Raw genomic sequence first — 24,252 nt, forward strand, 5'->3', positions numbered from 1 at the left:
CTGAGCACCGAAGAATTGATGCTTTTGAACTGTGGTGTTGGAGAAGACTCTTGAGAGTCCCTTGGACTGCAAGGAGATCCAACCAGTCCATCCTACAGGAGATCAGTCCTGGGTGTTCACTAAAAGGACTGAAGTTGAAGCTGAAACTCTAATACTTTGGCCACCTGATGTTAAGAGCTGACTCATTTGAAAAGTCTCTGATGCTGGGAAAGATTGAAGGCAGGAGGAGACGGGGACGACAGAAGATGAGATGGTCGGATGGCATCAACAACTCGATGGATGTGGGTTTGTGTAAACTCCAGGAGTTAGTGGTGGACAGGGAGGCCTGGCGTGCTGCGATTCATGGAGTCGCAAAGAGTCAGACACGACTGAGCGCCTTAACCGAACTGAACTGAAACTTTTATGATAATCAAACTACTGTTCAACATGAAAAAAGAAAAAAATATATAGATTGTCAGAGAACAAGATAGTAGAGAAATAAGTGGATGTATTGTACATCTGTCTCTACCGATACATCAATAATACACCATCAGACACAGAAGTGCGTGCAGAACATCAGCTGAGAGTGGACAGGAGTACGTGACCAGTGGAAACGAATATATAGAACCACACAAGACTCGGTAGGGTGAAGGAACTAGGCAGAAATACAGAAGTGTTAGTAGGACTGGACCTGCCCTTGTTGGGCATGGGAACTGAATCAGGGGTCTGATCCCCACATTGGTGCAATTGTCTGAGTCAGAGGAGAAACATTTAAGAGTGAAACAGCTGATCTGTAGCAGCCTAAATGGAATGAGAATCATACAGTCCTTGCCAAAGCAATACATACCCCGGACAGGGACGCAGGTCCCCTGGAAAGCCCAATGGCTGGGAGCTGGAATTCAGGGATTGTGAAGCAATCACGGGGCGAGGGCTGCTATTGACTATGGAGAGAGATTGAGGGAGGTGTGAGGCATGAGAATGTGGAGGGCATTGCCTTTGGAGGAAAGCCAGGCAGCCATGGAAGCAAGGCGTTAACTGCTGAGTCACGCATAGAGGGTGGAGCTATCACCATAGCCTCTCTCTCCACATGCCAGCATCGACAGCTGAACAATAGAGAGGCTGGCCCATCAAATGCCTTATGCACTGAACCACCAAGTAGGACCCCACCCAGGGTTCTCGTTTAAGTGACTGATGCACTGAACTACAGGGTAGCAGCACTCCCAAGGTGCCCCTTTAAGTGCCTGATGTGCTGATCTACAGAGTAGAACCCCAGCCCAGAGGGCTCCTTTATGTGCCTGACCTGCCAAACAACACAGAAGTACCGCAGGCAAGGGAGTTCTCTAAGTGCCTGAATGGGGGAGTTTTGGAGAAAGACTGGCCAAAGAGGCCTTCTGATCACCAGCTACAAGAAGCTTGAAAAATGACTCTGATAGGGCCATAATTCCTGCAGCTGAGGCAGTCTGTCCCTGCACACTTGGCAACACCACGGTCCCCACAAGCCAAGCAGCTGCGCCACCTTCATGCTGAACTCTCACTGGGGCAGAGCTGCCAGAGGCAAAAAATAGTCTTGTGTCTTTGCATGCAGGGTCACTTTGGTCATGGCCAACTCTTTGCAACCCTGTAGACTGTGTCCTTTCAGGCTTCTCTGTCAGAGGAGTTCTTCAGGCAAGAATACTGTAGTGTATTGGCCAATACTGGTTGTCATGCCCTTCTAAAGCACTATATTTCCTGCTCCCCTATCTGCCAACTCCCCTGAGTACCTGGTGCTGCCAGAACCCCTGCCACCCAAGCAGCTGCACCACCTCCACACCTGGCCCTCACAGGGGCAAACCCAAGTCCTCCAGGGCAGCCTCAGTTGCAAACCCCAGTGGATGACCCACAAGCAAAGGTGGGAATAAAATCACAATTGAAACCCAGGGCAGTGTGTCTAAGGAAGAAGACCCAAAACCTTCCCTCCATCTATACACGCTACAGATTAAAATCACACAATCATCTAGACAGACTGTGTCTATGGAATATGTAAAAGGATGCTGAGAGCTCCTGAAAAAGAGAACACACTAATTCTGGTAGCTGTGGACATTGGAAGCAAGAACACAAAGGGGTGGGACCAGATTAGAATCTGAGCTGCCCCCATAACAGGTCCAGAGATCAGTGCAGTGCTGGAGGGCATCCTAGGGAGGTGAGGTGGAATGTGACTTCCAATGAGGGAAAGAACTCTGACAGTAGTGACTCAAGAAAACATTTATTATTCTTATGTTTTTACTTGTTCTGTAGATTCTTTTGGTTTTTCTTTTTCTTTTTCTTTCCTCCTTCAGTTGTAGTTGTAGATTTTATTGACACTATGAAATCTAATTAAGTTTTGAGCTTTTTTTTCCACCCTTCAGTCACATTTTTTACTTTTTTTTTTGTTGCTATAAAACTCTGCCCCTACATTGGGCTTTTGCAGTTCTGTAGAGTTTTCCTTTTTTTTTTTTTATTTTAATTTTTTTAACCCATTATAATTGTTTCTATATTTATTCTTTTGTTTGCTTTTCCTACTGTTCTTTTCCCCTCACAGTTAATCTTTAATGTATATAAATCTTCTTTATCTACCTCTATTTAACTTTGCATATCTATTCTTTTTTTTTTCTTTCTTTTCCTCTCAATATATTTGTCAGTTTTGTTTTCATTGAATTATTTCCCAACTGGCACCTTGCTTTAGTTTTGTTTTCCAGTGTGTGCTTTAGTTAGTTTTGTTCTTAACTGGTAGATACAATTTTTGGTTACCTTTGCTCACCAGGTCAATCTATTATACTTTATTTTTGTTGGGCTGTTTTGATTTTGCTTATGGGCACATAGGCGTATGTGTGTATTCCATCACACTTTTTATTGTTGCTATAAACCTCTGCCTCTACATTGTGCTTTTGCAGTTCTTGCAGTTTCCTTCTTTTTTACCTTTTTTCTTTCTTCTTCCTCTATTCTTCTTTTTCTTTTCCCTTTTTTATAATTTTAATTTTTTTAAACCTACTATATTTTTTCTACATTTATGCCATTGTTTGCCTTTCCTACTCTTCTTTTCCCCTTGCAGTTAATCTTTAATGTATATAAATCTTCTTCCTCTGCCTCTATTTAACTTTGCATATCTAATTTCTTTCTTTACTTTCTTTCCTTTCCTCTCAGCATATTTGTTAGTTTTGTTTTCATTGCTTTATTCCCCACTTGGCACCTTTCTTTAGATTTGTTTTGCAGTCTGCTTTGCTTAGTTTTGTTCTTAACAGGTAAATATAATTTTTGGTTTCCTTTTGCTAGCTCTGGTGAAAGGTGTTGGGTTCATGATCTCTGAAGAAGATTTAGCTTGAGGACCAGGAACCAGGCTTGATCACTCAAGAGCTTTTGTAGAGCAGAGTTTTATTAAAGTGAAAAGGGACAAAGCTTCTGACACAGACATCAGAAGAGGGTGGAAAGTCACTAGTCTAAGCAAGGGAGTTATATACTTTTTTAATTAGTTATTACAATCAATCAAAAGAATCTCTCAAGGTTGTAAAGATCTTACTAGAACCACTCCTATAATTTACATTTTAAGATAACAGGATTAGCCAGAAGGTTTTCAGGAAGGAGAAACTGTCCTCAAGTAGGATACATGGTTGTTATATAATCCTTAATACAGAGTTTAAACTGAGTTGTTTGTTGTGTAATCATCAGTTCCTGGCTTAAAGGAAAAAAACAAAAAACAAAAAACATTTTATGTGACTAAGACTAGGAATGTAGGGAAAAAAAAATGTTTCTCCATTTCTCCTCCTTGAAAATTCCAGAGCCCTATCTCCACTTTGAGAGCCCTAGACCCCTTTCTCCTCCTTAGGGACCCTGGATTTCATATCAACCTGTCTAGCCATTGACTCTTTCACTTTATTCACTGGGTAAATCTATGGTACTTTATTTTTGTTGGGATACTTTGACTTTGATTATAGATGTATATGTATACATGTATATTCTATTATTTTAATTATTATTTGCCTCATTTTGTAACTGCCATTTGTCTGGGGTTCCTCTTTGGTTTCTAACTTTTGGGTATTTGTTTTAATCTCACTTAATGCCAGAACAAATCAATTGTAGACTCTTCATTCCTGACCAGAGATCAAGCCCTGAGACTTCGGAGTGGGAGCACTACTTCCAAGACCCTAGATTACCAGAGAACTAAACCTAGGGAGTAGAAAGTAGTGAGAACTCACACAAAAGAAACCATGTGAACACAAGACCTGGCATCACCCAAACACCAGCAGCACCCTGGACATGCAGGGCATGTCATCTAAATAACAAACAAAACAAAAATACAAACCCAGTCATCAGCAGACAGGATTACCATATCAATCAGAGGAAAAAGAAACAAACAAACAGAAACAAGGCACAAATCTCACCCTGTACAAAGCTTACACAATCCACTCGACCAAACTTAGGAGGGCAGAAACCAAAAGGAAGAAGGAATTCAACCTTGAAGCCTTGGAAAAGGAGAACTCAAAGGCAATAAGATTAAAATAATAATAATAATAATGAAAAGGCAGAGAAATGCTACACAAATGAAGAAACAAACTATAAGCACACTAGTCCAAATAAATGAAGAGGAAATAGGCAGACTACTTGAAAAATAATTCAGAATAATGATAGTAAAGATGATCAAAAACCCTGAAAACAAAATAGAAAAAAAAAAAACAAAAAAACCAAGAATCAATTAGCAAAGACCTAGAAGAATGAAAGAATAAACATACAGAGACAAACAACACAATTACTGAAATTAAAAATACTCTAGAAGAAATCAATAGCAGAATATCTGAAGCAGAAGAAGGAATCAGGGACCCGGAAGATAAAATGGTGGCAATAACTTCTGAAGAGCAGAATAAAGTAAAAAGAATGAAAAGAACTGAGGATAGTCTCAGAGACTTCTGGGACAATATCAAATGCACCAACATTCAAATTACAGAGGTCCCAGAAGAAGAAGAGAAAAAAGAAAGGCTATGAGAAAATTTTTGAAGAGATTATAGTTGAAAATTTCCCCAACATAGAAAAAGAAATAGTCAATCAAGTCCAAGAAGCAAAAATAATACAACCATCTCATCCTCTGTCATCCACTTCTCCTCCTGCCTTCAATCTTTCCCAGCATCTGGGTCTTTTCAAATGAGCCAGTTCTTCACATTAGGTGGCCAAAGTATTGGATTTTCAGATTCAACATCAGTCATTCCAACGAACATTCAGGACTGATTTCCTTTAGGATGGACTGGTTGGATCTCCTTGCAGTCCAAGGAGACAGAAAATGACAATAGGAACACATATATCAGTAATTACTTTAAATGTAAACTGATTAAATGCTACAACCAAAGGATAAAGACTGACTGAATGGATACAAAAATAAGACCCGTATATATGCTATCTAGAAGAAACCCAGTTCAGATCTAAAGACACATGTATGCTGAAAGTGAGAGGATGGAAAAATATATTCCATGCAAATGGGAAGCAAGAGAAAGCTGGAGTAGCAATCCTCATGTCACACAAAATAAACCTTAAAATAAATATTACAAGAGATAACAAAGGACACTACATAATGAGTAAGGGATCAATCCTAGAGTAAGACATAACAATTGTAAATATTTATGCACCTAATATAGGAGCAACTCAGTACATAAGACAAGCACTAACAGACATAAAAGGAGAAACTGACAGTAACACAATAATAGTAGAAGACTTTGACACCCCACTCACACCAATGGACAGATCATCAAAACAGAAAATTGATAAGGAAACACAAGTCTTAAATGATACATTAGATGAGACGGATCTCATTGATATCTTCAGGACATTCTATCCAAATTCAGAAGAATACATCTTCTTTTCAAGTCCACATGGAGCATCCTGCAGGATAGACCACATATTGTGTCACAAATCAAACCTCAGTAAATTTAAGAAAATTGAAATTGTATTAAACAGCTTCTCCAATCCTATGCTGTGAGAATAGATATCAACTACAAGAAAAAACCTGTAAGAAACACAAACACATGGAAATAAACAACACGTTTCTAAATAACAAAAAGGTTCCTGAAGAAATAAAAAGGGAAATCAAAAACATTGTAGAAACAAATAACAATGAAAACACGACAACTCAAAACCTATGAGATGCAGCAAAAGCAGTTCAAAAAGGAAGTTATAGCAGTGCTAGCCTACTTCAAGAAACAAGAAAAGCATCAAAAAGACAGCCTAAATTTACACCTAAAACAACTGGAAAAGAAGAACAAAAAACACTTAAAATTAGCAGAAGGAAAATAAAAAACAAAAAACATAAAGCTCTGAGTAGAAATAAATGAAAAAGAAAAGAAACAATAGCATAGATTAATAAAACTAACACCTGGTTTTTGAGAAGATAAAAAAAATTGGCAAACTTTTAGCCAGACTCATCAAGAAAAAGAGAGAAGAATCAAATCAACAAAGGTAGAAATGAAAAAAGAGAGGTTACAACCAACAATGCAGAAATACAAAGGATTATGAGACTATTATGAACAACTATATGGCAATATAATGGATAACCTGGAAGAAATGGACAGATTCTTAGAGAAGTTCAATCTTCCATGACTGAACCAGGAAGAAATAAAAATTATGAACAACCCAATTACAAGCACTGAAATTGAAGCTTTGATAAAAAATCTCTAAAAAAATACAAGCCAAGGACCAGATGGCTTCATAGAAGAATTCTATCAGACATTTAGTGAAGAGCTAATGCCTATTTTTCTAACACTCTTTTAAAGTGTTGCAGAGGAAGGAACACTTCCAAACTCATTCTACAAGGCCACCATCACCCTGATACCAAAACTAGACAAAGACAACACAAAAAATGAAAACTGCAGGCCAATATCACTGATTAATATAGATGCAAAAATCCTAAACAAAATTTTAGCCATCAGAATTCTGAAATGCATCAAAAAGCTCATACACCATGATAAAGATGGGTTTATTTCAGGAATGCAAGTTTTCTTCAATGTATGTAAATCAATCAATGTGATACACCATATTAAGAAATTGAAAGATGAAAGCAGTATGATCATCTCAATAGATGCAGAAAAAGCTTTTGACAAAATTCAGCACCCATTTATGATTAAAGCTCTTCAAAAAATGGACACAGAAGGAACCTACCTCAACATAGTAAAGGCCATATAGGATAAGCCTAGAGCAAACATTATTTTTAATGGTGAAAAACTGAAAGCATTCCTCTGAAGATCAGGAACAAGGCAAGAGTGTCCATTTTTACCACTATTATTCAGCATAGTTCTGGAAGTCCTAGCTTCAGCAATTAGAGAAGAAAAAAGTTTAAAATATACCTGGATCAGAAAAGAAAAAGTAAAGCTCTCACTGTTTGAAGATGACATGATACTTAAAAACTTAAAGATAGGGTCAGAAAATTACTAGAGCCAATCAGTCAATTTAGGAAAGTTGCAGGATAGAAAATCAATGCACAGAAATCACTTGCATTTCTATATACTAACAATGAAAATTCAGAGAAATTAAGGAATCAATCCCATTCACTGTTGCAACAACAGAAATTAAATATCTAGGAACAAACTTACCTAAGGAGACAAAAGAACTGTACACAGAAAATTATGATACTGATCAACGAAATCAAAGATGACATAAACAGATGGAGAGATATTCTATGTTGCTGGGTTAGAAGAATCAATATTGTGAAGATGACTATACTACCAAATACCGTCTACATATTCCATGTGACCCCTATTAAATTATCTATGGCATTTTTCACAGAACTAGAACAAAAAATTCAGAATTCATAGGGAAACACAAAAGACCCCAAATAGCCAATGCAGTCTTGAGAAAGAAGAATGGAGCTGGAGGAATCAACCATCCTGACTTCAGATTATATGATAAAGCCACAGTCATCAAGACAGTATGGTACTGGCACAAAAACAGAAGTATAGACCAACAGAACAAGATAGAAAGCCCAGAAATAAACCCATGTACCTAAGTGTATCTTATTTTTGACAAAGGAGGCAAGGATATATAATGGGGCAAAGGCAGCCTCTTCAATAAATGGTGCTAGGAAAACTGGACAGTTGCATGTAAAAGAATGAAATTAGAACACTTTCTAACAGCATACACAAAGATAAACTCAAAATGGATTAAAAATCTAAATGTAAGACCAGAAACTATAAAACTCTTGGAGGAAAACAGGCAGAGCACTCAATGACACAAATCAAAGTAAGATTCTCTATGACCCACTTCCTAGAGAAGTGGAAATAAAAACAAAAGTAAACAAATGGGACCTGTTTAAACTTAAAAGCTTTTGCACAGCAAAGGAAACTGTAAGCAAGTTGAAAAGACAACCGTCAGAATGGGAGAAAATAACAGCAAATGAAACAACTGACAAAGGATTAATTTCCAAAATTAATTTCCAGCCGCTCATATAACTCAATGCCAGAAAAACAAACAACATAATCAAAAAGAGGGAAAAGACCTAAACAGACATTTCTCCAAAGAAGACATACATATCACTAACAAACATATGAAAAGATGCTCAACACCATTCATTATTAGAGAAATGCAAATCAAAACTGCAATGAGATATCACCTCACTCGGGTCAGAATGGCCATTATCAAAAAGTCTATGATCAATAAATGCTGGAGAGGGTGTGGAGAAAAGGGAACCCTTTTGCACTATTGGTGGGATTGTGAATTGATACAACCACTTTGCAAGATGGTGTGGAGATTCCTTAAAAAAAAAAACTAGGAATAAAACCACCATATGACCCAGCAATCCCACTCCTAGGCATATACCCTGAGGAAGCCAAAATTGAAAAAGGCACATGTATCTCATTGTTCATAGCAGCACTATTTACAAGAGCTAGAACATGGAAGCAACCTAGATGCCATCGACAGATGAATGGATAAAGAAGTTCTGGTACGTATACACAACAGAATATTACTCAGCCATCAGAAGGGGCACCTTGAGTCAGTTCTAATGAGGTGGATGAAACAAAAACTTTATATACAGTGTGAAGTAAGTCAGAAAGAGAAAGATAAATATCCTATTCTAGTGGATGTATATGGAATCTAAGAAAATGGTACTGAAGAATATATTTATATGCCAGCCATGGAGCAACAGACATAGGGAATATACTTATGGACATGGGGAGAAGGGAGGAGAGGTTGAGATGTATGGAAAGAGTAACATGGAAACTTACATTACCATGTATAAAATACATATCCAACAGGAATTTGCTCTATGGCTCAGGAAATTGGAACAGGGGCTCTGTATCAACCTAGAGGGATGGGATCCGGAGAGATGGGAGGGAGGTTCAAAAGGGAGAGGATATATGTATAGCTATGGCTGATTCATGTTGCAGTTTGACAGAAAACAACAAAATTCTGTAAAGCAATTATTCTTCAATAAGTAAATAAATGATAAAGAAAAATATATAATAGATATGATACATACATACGCATATACAAGCTTCAAAGAAAAAGTGTGATGCTGAAGATTATAAATATATGCAAAATTAAGATATTTTATGTGATATATATTCTAGAAATGCCTTCTGAGATACATGAATGAGAAGATATTATTTTCTTTATAATGGATTATAATGCAAGGTTTGATAATAAAATGTTCTATCTACTTGCTATTTCCAGTTCAAAATGTTGGATGCCTTCAGGAGAAAGTCTATGAAAGAAAATCTATTTATCCCTAGTGACCAGCATTTCAAAATATAACGTGGTGTTTTCAAAGTTAAAAATATGTTTATAAGCAAAAAAATTATTTTAAGACAGTATATTTGAAATAATATGAAATGCTAAATTAAAAACCTTAAATTATCTAGTTAATATTTATCTACAAAATGTATCTTTGTCTTAAAAAAACAGCATGCTGCAATAGAACTTTCTGTTTATTCTAGCCTTAATTTAATTTTTATTAATAAATTCACATGTGACTAGTGACTAGTGTATCAGACAGCACATTTATAGGTCATTTCTGTGTAAAACAAAAGTAGACATTGTAATTTCTATGGAGACAGAAAACTGACTCATATATTGAAGAAGATATTAAGTTAGTAAAATTCTGTGAGTTCTGAATTAACTATTGTAGATCCAAACTACTGCATTAGAAGGTTCTCCAAAAGTACTTGACTAAGACCCTGTAATAAATGATGTTATGACCCTTACGGACCGCTAGGAGGCACTGATTTGATAACACATAAAGAACATGGACAGAAAAGCCACTCTATAAAATAAACATGCCGGGTTAAAGGGTTTTGACACTGACAAAACAAGAGTAAAGATAAGTGTTGCTTGTTTGACCATTTACTCTTTATGTTTGGGTGAACAGTGTCAGTGAGCCAGAAATAAAGGTTTAGGTATTATGTGTGTTCTCAGACAAGCAGTCCTCCTACAGGATTTCTGCTTTGAATGCTTGTCATGAACATGATAGGCAGGAAGCCATGGCAACTAGAAATATATGAAAGGCATCAGAGAGCAAAGCTAAGCCACTGTCCTGCTATGACAAATACAATATTTGCGTTTTTCTGATTTGCCTAAATTAAAGCTTTCAAATCAATTTGTGTAGACTTTTTTTTAATTAATAATTCTCTTTGAAAGATAATCACACCCCCTCAAAGACAGGTGGAAGAAAAAAGAAAAACAAAGGCATACATTAATTTAGTCTTACATAATACTGTTTTTACAAGTAATTTCTAAAAAAAAAAAGAAAGAAAGAAAGCTGTGAATAAATGCAATTATAGTTGATATTATTTACTTCCCAGTGGAAATACATGTTGCACACAAAAAGTATGTATAATAATAAAATAAGCATTTAAACATCTCTTAACTATAGCTTGGGATTGCATTAGTTATTTCTCTGCACAATTAAACAAATGTTTAATTGAGCTTAAACTCAGACTTCAAAAACTAAAACTAACAAAGGAACTATATCAAACGTAGAATTTCACATAATGCTTCTCCTATCTCTCAAGCCTTTTTTTATTTCTGCTGTAACATACTTAAAGCAGTATCTTGCTCCACTCAACCTCTATCTTATATAAGGATGATTTCTGATACAATAGGAGTGGAAAATCAGCTTATTTTGGAAGGATTCTGTTCTATATTATATGAACACTTTGGAGACAGCTATATATTGAACACTATAATATTCTTGGCTTATAAATGAAATAAAACAACAGTATACAAATTAAAAAAAATGGAATCTTTGCTTCAAATATAAACGTGTTAAGCTCTTGAGGTGAAGACAGTTGACCCTCTATTTTACGTCCTCCCTTCACTAGAGGGAATTCTTAACTGTTGTTAATTCTTAACCATTGTTACCTGCATATTTGCTTGTCTTTATCAGAAATGACAGCAATGAGATCCTGATGAAGAACTTCTGTTATAAGCCAGCATCATAGAAAATCTTTGCCTGAGAAAAAGCAGGTTTCATCAGGATTGCACAGGGCAAATATACTAGAGTGGTTAAGCATGAGAGCTCAGAGGACAGTTCACTTGGGTCCAGTTTCAGCACACTTCCTTTAAGCTAGCTTTCCTTCAACATGATGGAGTTTGTAATCACACTCACCAGATAAATTTGCTAAAGGAAAGTCACTTAGCAGATCACCCGGTGCACAGTAAGTCCTTGATAAATGTTAGCTTTATCATCATCATCCTCATCATCATCATTGTCATCCTCATCATCAAAGGAATTTTTTAGACACTTTAGTTCAGGAAAAATATCTTGTTTATCAGTTCTGTTCTTTCAGTAATTTAGCAGAGTATAAGTAGAAAAATTTCATATAAGTACTCTTGTAAAAACTTTACAGAAAATTTTATGTACTAAAGGTTTTCTAAGTTTTAATTATTTTTAATAGGGCAGCGTTAATTTAAGAGTAGAGGTTCCACAGACAGGATATGCTACAAATTTCTTGTTTTTAAATCTTTCTTAATTAACTTTGCATGGCTACTTTTAGCACTTCTAGTAGATTTCTCATTCTTGTGTTAGAAGTTATCCTGAACTTCAAATAGCCTTTTAGAGAAGTTTCTCAAGCTTATATCCAATCACTGTTCTCTGAAAACTAGCAGCAAAGTAGGTGCTATCCTCTCAAGAGAACAGTGTAAGGTTTCTTCAGAATGCTTAAGAGGCTAGTGAAAAGAACTGAAAAAAAAAACAAACAAACAGTCATTTGTAAAATCAAGAAAGATAACAACGAAGAGTTGTTCCAAGTTCAGGCTTGACAACCAGACCGTTTGATTCTGATCTTAGCTTTTCACTTCACTGGCTGTGCACCAGTCAGGATAGGGTAAGTTTGGCTGTGACAACAGACACATGTCAATTTTTTCTTGATTTAAGATAATAAAAGTTAATTTCTCATTCATAGCTATTTTATCTTCAAGTTTTTGCAAGGGTATTTTCCACATACTCATTCATGAAGGTTTCTGCTTGGCTCATCCTCTAAGATAATAAAAGTAGGTAAAAGAAAATATGGTGGATTTTATGCTGGCTCTGAAAGCTTATGCCCAGAATTGACAGGTACTTGTACTTACATAGTATTAGATAAGCCAAGTATCATTACCATTTCTGAATTTAAGAAGAAGATATATAATTTTTCTTAAGGAAGATGACTCAAATATTAATGAAGTAATGAGATAGTCTACTGTATGTAGCCATGTAGCACTAAGTAAAATGTTTACCCTTTAAGTTTTTTTTATCAGTAAAGTGAGAATCATAATAAACCTTTTTCATACGGTTGCTGTGAGAATCAAATAGGATAATAATCTTAAAACACTAAAGAGGTTTATTTGAACCTGATAAGTGGTTAATTAATGGCTTTTGTTACTCAGATCCCATGTGAGAAAAATCATAACTTAAAAATCAATGTTTCAAGAATAACTAATATTTTAATGATCATTTCACAAGTAATAATTGATATTCACAGCATTGCTTCTGAAGTATTATTATTTTCATTTGAAAAATGATATATTTATTTATGATTGATCAAGTCATGGCTCAAATATAACTCTTCCAGCTTAGAAAATAAGACATGTTACCTTAGGAGGAGCAAAATTGAAAAAAAGAGCTAATGAATCATCTGCTCAGAAAAATATATAGTGCAAAATTTTGCATAAAATTTCACTGACTCTCTGAAATAAAAGTATGTTAAGAACTCCATTTTTATGTAATAAAACAAAAATAGACTCATGAATATAGAAAGCAAACTAGTGGTTAGCAATGGAAGAGAGGTAGGGAGAAGGACAAGATAGGAGAAGGGTACTAAAAAGTAAAGACTACCAAGTATAAAATAAATAAGATACAAGAATGTAAGGTACAATGTAGGGAATAGTCCATGGGGATTCTCCAGGCAAGAACACAGGAGTGAGTTGCTATGCCCTCTTCCAGGGGATCTTCCCAGCCCAAGGATTGAGCCCAGGTCTCCTGCATTGCAGGAGGATTTTTACTGTATGAGCCACTGGGGAAGCCCTATAATAACTTAGATGGAATATAATCTCTAAAAATATCAGGCCACTATGTTGTATACCTGAAACCAATATAACATTGTAAATCAACTATGTCATTTATAGAAATTCTTTCTGATGGAAAGTCAGCCTTACATTCAACTTGTATTTTGACAATAAGACAGAGCATCCATCAGAAAGTTATTTACAGTTTTTAATGTACATTGCAACATCTTTAAGAGGTGAATAGAAGTACCATTAATTATTTTGCAAAACTATTTGAAGAAAATAATAAATTCATGGACTGTCTAATAGGAGTAAGTTCATGCTAAAAATAAAGACTGATCACTGAGTCCTATGAGTAGAACTTATGATTGTATGAAATGAGCCTAATTCTATGCTCGAACTCTAGTCTATCGTCTTACCAGTGACTGTTTTAACTTACCTGTCTGGTTTTAGTAGTGATCTCCAAATATCTAGCTATGGAAATGGAAGATTCTTAATTTTATTGAAAAGTAAACTGTACCTATTTTATACGTATTGTAGTAGATAGTGACCAGAGACGCCCAATATTAATCCCTCCCTTCTTCCATCAAGATATAGTCTTGGGACTTACCTGGTGGTACAGTGTATAAGAATCTGCTGCCACTGCAGGGACATGGGTTCAATCCTTGGTCCAGGAAGATTCCACATGACATGAGGCAACTAAGCCTGTGTGCCACAACTACTGAGCCCATGTACCTAGAGCCCATGCTCTGCAACAAGAAAAGCCACCGCAGTGAGAAGCCCGTGGACCACGAGGAAGAGGAGCTCCTACATGCCACAACCAGAGAAATCCCGCAGGTAGCAGCAAACACCCAGCATGACCAAGAATAAATAAATAATTTTTAAAAAGATGCCAAGTCTTTACTTCTAATTTTATATATGAGCTGGCATTCTTTAATTAAAAACTGTGGCAAAAACAATGACTTTAACTCTATCTGTGACTAAGCTTTAAAAAGCCTGGGCCCTCGCAATAATGTGCTCTCTGTGGAAGGGAGCCTTCTTGTAAGAAGAATGACTAACTTGAAGCAACGTGCTGTAAGAAAGTCCCAAAGTGCCATGTGGAGACACCCTGTACAAGAACACTAGAGGACAGATGTGCATGAAGCTGTCTTTGGTTTTTAAGGCAGCCTGGTCATCTGCTTAGTGCAACTGAGTGATTTCAGCTGATGCCTGACAGAGGAAACATCCAGCAGAGAGAAGAGCCAATCCGGCAGAGCCCAGCCAAATCAGAACCGCAAGAAACTGCAAACTGATGTCTGTTGCAAGCCATTAAGTTTTGGAGTGACTTGTTATACTGCAATAAATAATTGAAGCATGTATTCAATATACATTGTTTAAATGATCTTACCTATAGGGATTTGTTAGTTAAATAAAATGGAAGGCTTAGTTCTCAGGAAATGAAAAGCTTATTTTGATTGTTCAATAAGACGGTTGATTTCTTTCCTGTTATTTTCAAGATATGTATGTGTTCTTTTTAAAAATATATAATGATTTTTCAGTATTTACAAATTGATTATAAAACTTAAAAAATATACCGGAAAATGAAATGTTTTTAAAATGAAACCTGGAAAATGCATATTTGTAAACAGAGTAAAATAATGACTTTTGTATATCTAGTTCATAATTATAAGCATGTCACTTAGTTATTACAAATCCTTCCTTGTCTGTTTAGTGTGGATTCTAGATAGATCCATGCTTAATTTTCTGATCACATTTCCTTATATTGATTTCTTCTCTTCTTGTAATATTGACTAGTTCTATCTCCTTTCAAACATATTCTTTCAATGTTCTATGCATTATTGCAACTCCTGTCCCTACCCTGCTTGACTTTCTTAAGTATTCTTAGCTTTTCGTCAAAATTGCACTGAAGTTCAGCCCTATCTGTGAAGCTTTCTGTGAAATCACCTATAAAAACTTAATCATACCATCTATTGTATTATTATCTATTGTTGTGTAACAACATTATCATAAATATAGTAGCTTGAAACACCACATGCCTCACAGTTTCTGCGAATCTTGGCCACAACTGAGTCGAGTTCTCTGCTTCATGATTCCACAAAACTGAAATCAAGGCATTGACCATGACTGCAGTCTCATATGTTACTAGTCTGGGGAAAGATTTGCTTTCAAGCTCACGTGATTCTGGACAGCTTAGTTCCTTGCAGGCTTGTAAACTGAGAACCTTGGTTTCTTGCTGGTTTTTGCCTAGAAGTCACCCTAATATGCTTATCATGTGGTCCTTTTCATAGGTCAACTCTCCACCTAGCATCTTGCTTCTTCAAAGACAACAGAGGAATTGGTTTCTCAGGAAAACAGACATTGTAATCTTATGTAATATCATAACTAAAGTGACATCAATCACTATTATGGGCTGAATATTTGTGTCCCCCCAAAATTACATATACTGAAGTTATAATCCCCAGTGTGATGGTACTTGAGATGGGGCTTCTAAGAAAGTAATTATATGAGGCTACAAAAACAGAGCCCTGGTTCCATAAGAAGAGACAGCAGAGAGCAGATTCTCATTTTTCCTCTGTGCATACACACCAAAGAAATGCCATGTGAGAATGCAGTGAGAAGGTGGCCAATACACAAGCCAGGAAGAGAACCCTCACATGAAACCAAATAGGCCAGAATCTTGAACGTGAATTTTTCCAGCCTCTGGATATGTGAGAAATAAATGATGTATAAAACACTCAGTTACTTTTCTACAGTAGCTCACACACACTAATTACCTCCAAAATATTATTTTGATTAAAACAGGTAAAAGGTCCCACTCATATTTGAAGAGAGGGAATTTAAGCAAGACATGAATACCAAGAGGTGGAGATCATGTGGGCTACATTAGAGGCTGTCTACCACTATTCCATTTTATTTTTTGTTACTCTGTTATGCATGCATCCTGCTTTGGGACATAAGGCAACCTTTAGGACTGTTCTCATGTATTCCCAAAGTGCTTCTTAGAACATGATATGTTTATGCTTTCTGGCCCTATTTGAATTCTGTCATTATCATGCAAGTGGAAGATTCTGTGTCATTTTAGAATGGCAGATTTAAAAGCCAGTGGTTGAGTCACATTGTTATTTTCCCTCTTGCTTTGATAATCATCAAAGCAAGTCCACAAAACAGACTCTGTCAACCTGGAACCTGGAACTACTATGATGTGCACAGTTCTCTCCTCAAACTCTATTTGACATGTAGTATGAATAAGGAAATAATTTTTATTGGGGTGAACTAAAGAGCCCCTAAGTCAAATCAAATCCCTTCTGATTTTACAGTGGAAGTGAAAAATAGATTTAAGGGACAAGATCTGATAGGCAGAGTGCCTGATGAATTATGGATGGAGGTTCGTGACATTGTACAGAAGGCAGTGATCAAGATCATCCTCAAGAAAAAAGAAATGTAAAAAGGCAAAATGGTTGTCTGAGAAAGTCTTACAAATAGCTGTGAAAAGAAGAGAAGTGAAAGGGAAAGGAGAAAAGGAACGATATTCCCATCGGAATGCAGAGTTCCAAAGAATAGCAAGGAGAGATAAGAAAGCCTTCCTCAGCGATCAGTGCAAAGAAATAGAGGAAAACAACAGAATGTGAAAGACAGGAAATCTCTTTAGGAAAATTAGAGACACCAAGGGAATATTTCAGGCAAAGATGGCACAATAAAGGGCAGAAATGGTATGGACCTAACAGAAGCAGAAGATACTAAGAAGAGGTGGCAAGAATACACAGAAAAACTGTACAAAAAAGATCTTCATGACCCAGATAATCACGATGGTGTGCTCACTCACCTAGAGTCAGACATCTTGGAATGTGAAGTCAAGTGGGCCTTAGGAAGCATCACTATAAACAAAGCTAGTGGAGATGATGGCATTCCAGTTGAGCTATTTCAAATCCTAAAAGACGATGCTGTGAAAGTGCTGCACTCAATATGCCCTCAAATTTGGAAAACTCAGTGGTGGTCACATTACTGGAAAAGGTCAGTTTTCATTCCAATCCCAAAGAAAGGCAATGCCAAAGGATACTCAAACAACCTTACAATTGCACTCATCTCACACGCTAGTAAAGTAGTGCTCAAAATTCTCCAAGTCAGGCTTCAATAGTATGTGAACTGAGAACATCCAGATGTTCAAGCTGGATTTAGAAAGGGCAGAAGAACCAGAGATCAAATTTCAAACGTCTGTTGGATCATCAAAAAAGTAACAGAGTTCCAGAAAAAACATCTACTCTGCTTTATTGACTATTTCAAAACCTTTGACTGTGTGGATCACAACAAACTGTGGAAAATTCTTGAAGAGATGGGAATACCAGACCACCTGACCTGCCTCCTGAGAAATCTATATGCAGGTCAAGAAGCAACATTTAGAACTGGACATGGAACAACAGACTGGTCCCAAATAGGAAAAGGAGTAGGTCAAGGCTCTATATTGTCACCCTGTTTATTTAACTTACATGCAGAGTACATCATGAGAAATGCTGGGCTAGATGAAGCACAAGCTGTAATCAAGATTGCTGGGAGAAATATCAATAACTTCGGATACACAGATGACACCACCCTTATGGCAGAAAGTGAAAAGAACTAAAGAGCCTCTGATGAAAGTGAAAGAGGAGAGGGAAAAAGTTGGTTTAAAATTAAAATTCAAGAAACTAAGATCATGGCATCTTGTCCCATCACTTCATGGCAAATAGCTGGGGAAACAATGGAAACAGTGAGAGAATTATTTTGGGGGGAGGGAGAGGGTTCCAAAATCACTGCAGATGGTGACTGCAGCCATGAAATTAAAAGACACTTGCTCCTTGGAAGAAATGTTATGACTAACCTAGACAGCATATTGAAATGTAGAGACATTACTTTGCCAACAATGGTCTGTCTAGTCAATGCTATGGTTTTTCCACTAGTCATGTATGGATGTGAGAGTTGGACTATAATGAAAGCTGAGAGCTGAAGAATTGATGCTTTTGAACTGTGGTGTTGGAGAAGACTCTTGAGAGTCCCTTGGATTGCAGGGAGATCGAATCAGTCCATGCTAAAGAAATCAGTCCTGAATATTCATTGGAAGGACTAATGCTGAAGCTGAAACTCCAATGCTTTGGCCACTCAATGGGAATAACTGACTCATTTGAAAAGATCCTGATGCTGGGAAAGATTGAAGGTGGGAGGAGAAGGGGAAGACAGAGGATGAGATAGTTGGATGGCGTCACCGACTCCATGGACATGAGTTTGAGTAAACTCTGGGAGTTGGTGATGCACAGGGAGGCTTGAAGTGCTGCAGTCCAAAGGGGTTCCAAAGAATTGGACACGATGGCATGACTGAACTGAACTGAGAGAAGTGAAAAAGCTGGCTTAAAATGCAACATTCATAACACTAAGATCATGGCAGCTAGTCCCATCACTTCATGGAGAAAAAGGGGAAAAAGTGGAAACAGTGACAAATTTTATTTTCTTGGGCTCCAATATCACTTTTCATTCCAATCCCAAAGAAAGACAATGCCAAAGAATGCTCAAACTACCGCACAATTGTTCTCATCTCACATGCTAGTAAAGTAATGCTCAAAATTCTCCAAGCCAGGCTTCAGCAATACATGAACCGTGATCTTCCAGATGTTCAAGCTGGTTTTAGAAAAGGCAGAGGAACCAGAGATCAAACTGCCAACGTCCGATGGATCATCAAAAAAGCAAGAGAGTTCCAGAAAAACATCTGTTTCTGATTTATTGACTATGCCAAAGCCTTTGACTGTGTGGATCACAAGAAACTGTGGAAAATTCTGAGAGATGGGAATACCAGACCATCTGACCAGTCTCTTGAGAAACCTGTATGCAGGTCAGGAAGCCACAGTTAGAACTGGACATGGAACAACAGACTGGTTCCAAATAGGAAAAGGAGTACTTCAAGGCTGTATATTGTCACCCTGCTTATTTACCTTATATGCAGAGTACATCATGAGAAATGCTGGGCTGGAAGAAACACAAGCTGAAATCAAGATTGCTGGGAGAAATATCAATAACCTCAGATATGAAGATGACACCACCCTTATGGCAGAAAGTGAAGAAGAACTAAAGAACCTCTTGGTGAAAGTGAAAGAGGAGAGTGAAAAAGTTGGCTTAAAGCTCAACGTTCAGAAAACTAAGATCATGGCATCTGGTCCCATCACTTCATGGGAAATAGATGGGGAAACAGTGAAAACAGTGTCTGACTTTATTTTTTTGGGCTCCAAAATCACTGCTGATGGTGATTGCAGCCATGAAATTAAAAGACGCTTACTTCTTGGAAGGAAGCTTATGGCCAACCTAGATAGCATATTTAAAAGCAGAGACATTACTTTGCCAACAAAAGTCCATCTAGTCAAGGCTATGGTTTTTCCGGTGGTCATGTATGGATGAGAGAGTTGGACGGTGAAGAAAGCTGAGTGCCGCAGAATTGATGCTTTTGAACTGTGGTGTTAGAGAAGACTCTTGAGAGTCTCTTGGACTGCAAGGAGATCCAATCAATCCATCCTAAAGGAAATCAATCCTGGGTGTTCATTGGAAGTACTGATGTTGAAGCTGAAACTCCAATACTTTGGCCACCTCATGCGGGGAGTTGACTCATTGGAAAAGACCCTGATGCTGGGTAGGATTAGGGGCAGGAGGAGAAGGGGACGACAGAGGATGAGATGGTTGGATGGCATCACTGACTCAATGGACATGCATTTGGGTAGACTCCGGGAGTTGGTAATGGACAGAGAGGCCTCGGGTGCTGCAATTCTTGGGGTCGCAAAGAGTCGGACACGACTGAGCAACTGAACTGAATATCACTGCGGATGCGGACTGCAGCTGCAAAATTTAAGGACATTCCTTGGAAGGAAACTATGACAAACCTAGACAGCATATTAAAAAGTAGAGAAATCACTTTTTGTTGACAATAGTCCATGTAGTCAAAGCTATGGTTTTTCCTGTAGTCATGTATGGATGTGAGAGTTGTACCATAAAGAAAGCTGAGCCCTGAAGAATTGATGTTTTTGAATTGTAATACTGGAGAAGACCCTTGAGAGTCCCTTTTACTGCAAGGAGCACAAACCAGTCAACGCCAAAGGAAATCAACCCTGAATATGCATTGGCAGTACTGATGCTGAAGCTGCAGCTCTAATACTTTGGCCACCTGATGTGAAGAGACAACACGTTGGAAAATACCCTGATGCTGGGAAAGATTGAAGGCTAAAGGAGAAGGGGGCGACAGATGATGGGATGGTTAGATAGCATCACTGACTCAATGGCCATAAATTTGAGCATGCTCCAGGAGATAGTGGAAGACAGGGGAGCCTGGCTTGCTGCAGTCTATGGAGTCACAAAGAGTCAGACATGATTTTGTGACTGAACAACAACTATTAGATTTTGTTATTGCAGTTTAAATAATATTAGTCTGATATAGAGTTTTGTACATTTTTTTTATTGTTATAGATTACTTCAGTAGATTTTAATCGCAGTTGTCAAAGGAATCATCTCTGCTTTGTTCACACCATGACACTCAGTTTTTTAATAAGCATTAGGCATATGGTAGAAATTCCACCAACACTTATTAAGTGAATGAGAAGGTAAATAAATACATCTGACTCTGTTTCACTGATTCTTTCATATATTTGCCTCTTTTTTTCTTGGGATATATCAGATATTTCATAACTTCTATCAAATTATACTGATTATTTATCCTGATGATTTCAGCACCCTGTTAACTCATTTCAAACATTAGTTTCACAGTCTCTTGATTTGTATTCTAATAAAAGTGATCTGATTGTTAAGAAGTAACTTCTTCATGTGAACACTCATAACCAGAGTCTTCTTATTCTCTTTTCACCTAAAATTTCTCAATCTCTGAGTTCTTGAATCCTGAAACTCTCCTGTTCTATCCTTCCTCCTCTTTACTGCCGTATTTATTTTAAAAAGCTGAAACTTACACCACGTTGTAAATCAACTATACTTCAGTTAAAAAGAAAAATAAAAAGCTGATTAACTTGATCCTAACCTCCAATTCCTTGAGCTCTGCCCTAGTTTAACAGTCCGTTTACAATTATTACACCAATCCCACCATTACTGTTGCTGCATTTTCCTGTGTGTTATGAACATCTCAGTCAAAAAAGCACAATATAACTCCCTGAGGTCCTTCAGATTCTTAACTCCTCTCAGTTTCTTCTATAACTGCACTGTAAATATGAATTTAGAAAGTGATCAGAGACTTTCCCCCTTCTCCCGGCTTTGAGATGTGGAATTCAACTGAGAACTCACTGGAGTGCCTTGATTAGCATCTATGTAAACTTGCAGGACATGTCTTATATTATGAATAGATATTACTGTGTTCACATCTCACTTTTGACTGTGACTTTTTCAAGGATGGTTTACTATTTTTATTCATTTGCATGTGTGTGTGCATTACTCATAATCCAACATAGTGGATAATATTAACAATTTATAATTAAATATAGAAATTTAAAGTGAAATAATATTAAACACAACTATCAATTATTTATACATACATTTGTTCTGGAATGCAAACTACTAAAAGACATATCTTCAGAAGCTCATACTTGTTTGATAAGGCTGGATGAAACTAAGGGTGAGCTCATATTTACATTTAGGAGCCTAACTTAAAGACATGGGTCAATTTAACTTCCGTGAGCCAATTTTCTCATGTATTAAGCATAAAAAGTAATATTAAACATACCATTCATTTGATACAAAAATTAAATGAGATAATGCCTTGCACATACGTTATAAGCTGTCAAATCCCATGCAAATACAAAGTAATAAAAGCCAAGATTTTTTAGCACTCTGCAGAAACCAGCTGCCTCCTGAGTGTATGTATTTTTCTAACACCTATGAATTTCCTGTCATCCTCTCTTGCTGCTGAATGGAAGATACAAATAATAGACGCTAAAAGCCTTTGTCCCTGAATTTTGAAAGTCTGTAGGTAGAATTAAAAAAAAATGTATACAGAAAACAATATATGACAGGATCATTTTATGTTCTCTAATACCGGCATCAAAAATATGTCAGGAAAAACAAGCTTAGGAAAATAGTCCTGTAAGTTCAAAAAGGTGGTTATTTAATACTATATTTTGGAGCATTTGTATAAAAATGGCTCATTTGTGAGAAAATGTAATCCCTCTTATGTTACAAGTCACAGAATCTTTATACAATGTTCTAACAAAAGCAGTTTTATTTCTTAGAGCTACAAAGAACTATTTTTGCTATCTTCCAGATTAAACCTCATAAAATTGTTGGTATATCTATTTCTAACTATCTTATATTTTCAAATTTACAAAAAGAGAGAAAAATTATATCTTGTTTCAGAGACAAGATTATCCATGTCATACAATAGAATTTAAAAATAAATTACTGAATGAGTTGCTGATATGGAAAATTTTATTTTGATATATTCTCACTCCAGTAATAAGACCTGCTTAATGGTACAAGCTACCTATCTCATAGTGTCAGGAATTTTGGGTTTGTTGTGATAAATTCTCAATAGTTTCCTTTAAAATATGTTAAAGAAAATTAGTTTAGGCAAATTTTAATGAGCCATATTTTAAATGATGTATTTTATCCATACATTCATATTTGATTCACAAGTGAGAGTTTATTAGTTTTCTAGCTTTAAAAAAAATCAGTTATGTAGTATATTGTTTCTCATATTTTGGTTATAGATGAAAATATAATATCCTCACCATAATGGAATAATTCTCAGATTTCTTGTTTACCCTTTAGGGTACTACAAAATAGCTAATACATGCACTCAGAGAAGGTAAGGAATATTTAAGGGAAAATGCAGTAAATCACTTCTGTTGTAACCAACTCCAGGTTGAGCTTACATAACTTTATGTAACAAGTTTAAAAGTCTCAAACTTCCTCAAAGTTTCAGTCAGCCAATATTCCCTGTGATTTTATGCTTTCAAGGTACCAAAAGTTATACTGATTTTAAGGTAGGTGTCCAAATAATAATGTAGGTAAAAGAATTCAAAACAGTAAGTCAAGAGGCAAATACATTAATTTCTGCTTTGTCAATATCTGATTTGGGGGAAAAAGGTTTCTGGCTTTTTGCTTCAATTAAAAGTCTGTTTATGCTTCTATAGTGACCCACTCCTTGCTCTAAAATTCAACCAATACTTAGGTAATTATGAACCACAAAATTTTTTGTGGCTGTATATATGGGGGGAAGTTGTTAAAAACGTACATTTAGTTTGATCACTATTTGTTATCAGGGAAGGTGATATACAACATAGGTGTAAAGGAGGAGAATAGAAAGGCAGAGACTTTGCAAATAGAAGAAGTCATTGTCAAATTAAGGAATCTGGATAAAATAACTTAGTCATTGATGACCAACAAATTTTGCCTCAACTCTGTCATCTCTCTGACTTAACTGCCTTAGATAGATAAACAAGATCCTAATGTATAGCCCAGGGAGAAATATTCAATATCCTGTGATAAACCATAATGGAAAAGAATATAAAGAAAGAATGTATATATATCTATAACTGAATCACTTTGCTAAACAGCAGAAATTGGGACAACATTGTAAATCAACTATGCTTCAATAAAAATATAATTAATTAAAAAATAAAAATCAATGATTTTCCTAATGGAGCTATATTGTGTATAATGTAAACATTTTGTATATGTGTATTACCTAGATAATGAGTATACATGTACCATAAATATGTGAGTATGAGTGTGTGTGTGTGTCTGTGTGTGTGTGTACCCTTTATATTAGCTAAAGATGTTGCCACTATTTTTGTTTTG

The sequence above is a fragment of the Giraffa tippelskirchi genome, chromosome 12 (assembly GCF_054371585.1).
Source record: "Giraffa tippelskirchi isolate mGirTip1 chromosome 12, T2T-mGirTip1v1.2.pri, whole genome shotgun sequence".
In the NCBI taxonomy this organism is placed as follows: Eukaryota; Metazoa; Chordata; class Mammalia; order Artiodactyla; family Giraffidae; genus Giraffa; species Giraffa tippelskirchi.